Raw genomic sequence first — 3,339 nt, 5'->3', positions numbered from 1 at the left:
GGGAGAGTCAGATTGAATTGGGTTTAAGGGATAGTCTTTCAGAAAGAAATCTAGCCACTAACCCCTATACTCCTTGCTAGGTTTCAGTCATAAAAATTTACATTCCTTTGGGCAGAGCATCTGCAGGTAAGGGCATGATATCTCATATGGACTGAGGAAGAAGAAGGAGGTAAGGGGCAAGAGAGAAGGGAGGCAAGTGGAGAACAGAGTGGAAGGGAGAAGAGAGTACAGGAGAGGAGAGGAGTTTCTTATCTGGAACTGGTCATTTGGGTCCCCATTGAGGCAGCTCAGACAACTCACAGGTTGTTGTTTGTCCTTCATTCTCCAAGAGGACCATGACATCAGGAAGATGATACCATGACTTGCAAGTGAGTTGGATTTAAGTGAGGCAGGGCTGTACAAGGTCACCACTCAGGCAGAATTAGAATGTGTTTCTTACTACAAGTCCCGCAGTTTAACCATTGTCATATGGCTTTTAATTCTTTTAACCACTTAATACCTATTTCTACATCTATAAAATGAGAAGATTAGACTCAATGGTCTCTCTAATCACTTCCAGTTTTAAATCTTTGATCCTATGACTATCTTAGCTGCTCTTTTCTAGATAGTTCCTAGTTCACCACTGACCTTCTTAAACTGAACACAATATTCCCGAAGTTTAAAAGTGGGACTACATTCTTATTGATAGAAACAATGTCTCTCTTAAAGCAGCCCAAGAATGCATTGTTTTTTTTCCCTTTTTTTACCACACTACTGAATCAAATTAAATTTGAAATTCACTTAAATTCCCAGATCTTTTTCAGATAAACTTGCATCTAACCATGTCTCCCCACCTTATTCTTTGTAGGTTGAAATTTGTAACTCAGGAGTAAGACTTTACATTTATTTTTATTGAATTATTTCCTTTTTTTGCATATTGGAATGGGGGCTTTTACTGCATAAGGGGAAGGGAGAGAGCCCAGCCCCAGCTTCCACAACATACACCTTCCCCCCCAACGCCCCTGCCCCAAGAACACAACCATCTGCCCTCAGCAAGTGTAACCCTTTGAGCTGAGAGCTTCATCCTGTCCTTGGTGACTGGGCATGGGGGCAAGGGGCTCTGCACAGGGTCCCAATACCACCCATGCAGACCAACTTGTGGCTTCTCCTGGACTGGAGCAGATAGCCACTCCCCACTCCCAAGGGGCACTGCCAGGCAAGTTGAGGTGTGTGGGTGGCCCCAGCATTGTGCCAGCCCTTCCCTCAGGGGCATGGGCATGGCTCTGGCACCTCAGTTCATTAGGGAGCATGGCGTGCAACACCATTTCACCATTGCCAGCTACGGTGGAGGCCAGAGTCCCTAGGCCTATTGAATCGGGTGCCTTTGCTTCCAAGGGCCTAGCTGGGACATTCTAGTACTTGGGAGGTACGGGGACATCTGGGCTCGATTTCCGATAGAAGCCCAGGTCCTTCAACATCTGGTTGATCACTTCCCGGGTCATATCACAGAGGGGGATTCTCTCAAGCTCCTCATACTGGTAACCCAGAAGCACCAATTCAGGGTCGGCAACAGGGAGGTATTTCATCGCCAGGTTGTGGTAGTAAGGGATGTCCTGGGTGATAAGAGTTTCACCTCCTTCAGCTGATTCAGCTGTCATCCTCCACGGGTCTCCACTCTGCCCCAGGGCCAAGACACAAAGCTTGTTCCAGTAGGGATGGAAGGTGGCGAAGAGTCTGTGGAGGAGAAAAAGCGGCAGCAGGCAACGCATGGAGCTGGCTTGGTGGGGGGGGGGGGGGGGGGGGGGGGGGAGTAACCCAGCCCATGGTGAATAGTTTTGTAAATAACTTGGATAAAGATATATTCATCAAATTTAGAGGGGGAGGGGAAGGTGGAGGAAGGTGACTTAAGGAGGGGAGGGACAGGTGTTGGAGTCCAGGCAGGAGCCTAGCTCCAAGCTTGGCTTGACTGATGCAGATGGAGAGAGGTGAAGTATTTCTTAATAGAAAATTTGCATTCAATATTTAAGTTACCTTCCTCCAAATTTTGTTTGACCTGTAAATTTGATGAATATATCTTTATCCAAGTTATTTACAAAACTATTCACCATGGGCTGGGTTACTCCACCAGACACTTCATGACAAAGCTGACATTGAACTATTAATGACTACTCTTTAAATTCATCAATTCATCCAGTTCTTAATCTAATCGCATTATTCAATCAATAAACATTTATAACGTGCCCACTATGTGCTAGGTACTATTGTCTGGTCTATTTCTGCAAGAATACTATGAGATACTTCAGCGAGTCCTTTGATAAATTCAGTGTCAACTCTCCCTATAGCATTCCGTAGATCTACCATTAAAAAAAACCCTATCAAAAAAGGAAATGAGTTTAAATAGAACTATCTCTCTTTGATGAAGCTAGGTTAGCTCTTTGTAATCATTGCTTCCTTTACTAGTTCATTAATTACCACTTTAAAGATCTGTTCTGGAATTTTCTCTTTCATTTAAATCAAGGTCACTGAACTATGTTTTACAGATCCTATTATCTCCACAGCCTTTTCTTTCTTTTTTTTTTCTAATAGAGAACTGGTAAATTTGCCGTATCTCTCCCATACGTCATGATATTTCAGACACAACATGGTGGACAGGCATTGAAACGATTCAAGGAAGGTAGAAAATGGAGATAGGGACAAGCTGAAACTGAGTATGTGAGACACTAAAGACAATCATAATCAACTGCAAAATTTTTCCTACTGATAACCCAATTAAATACAATATCTCTGTATGCTTAGAGTTAAGTTTTATGTGTTTGAATGCTTTTTCACTTCTGCATATAGGTATTTTAGTGAGTATTTGCCCTCTCTTCTCCAATATTTTGTATAATCCTTGAAAACTAGGATTCTATTTCCTTCCTCTTTTGTAATAGAAATTATTATATTTCTCAGCACACAATAAACCCTTAAATGCCATAGAAGCTGGCTAATTCACAAAACGTATCAGATAGTTTTCTGGGTAAAAAAAAATTAGCACTGCAAAGACAGACAGTCATGTTCAATAGAATAGAAGCCATAAGTGGCATGCATTTGCCATTTGTAAGCAATCATTGGCCATATAATTAGGGATGACCTGAAATAAAAATATTGGTAAGGCTGAACTCAGATTTTTTGCATCTTCTTTCTATAATCTGACATGACTCCACTTTAATAGCTTGGAATCCTTATACTCTCAACATTTCTAACCCATCTCTTAGAAAATAATCTAGTATAAGTTATTTACACTTTAAGGTGAATGTATATATGCTTACCTATAGGTACCTGTACTTTGAACCATTTATTTAACTATAGAATAAAAGGTTT

At 41.6% G+C, this 3,339-nt stretch overlaps 1 pseudogene; it reads right to left on the bottom strand.

The window, feature by feature from the left end:
• Positions 1-1,391: 1,391 nt before the first annotated feature.
• On the bottom strand, positions 1,392-1,748 carry LOC138175704 (selenoprotein M pseudogene; annotated as a pseudogene).
• Positions 1,749-3,339: the final 1,591 nt, after the last annotated feature.

This window comes from Petaurus breviceps, unplaced genomic scaffold (genome assembly GCF_028583685.1).
Source record: "Petaurus breviceps papuanus isolate PSGF00001 unplaced genomic scaffold, PetGlider_PUasm1.0 79, whole genome shotgun sequence".
Lineage (NCBI taxonomy): Eukaryota > Metazoa > Chordata > Mammalia > Diprotodontia > Petauridae > Petaurus > Petaurus breviceps.
Note: the sequence above shows the minus strand (reverse complement) of the source record. Positions and strands in the feature narration are given on the sequence as shown.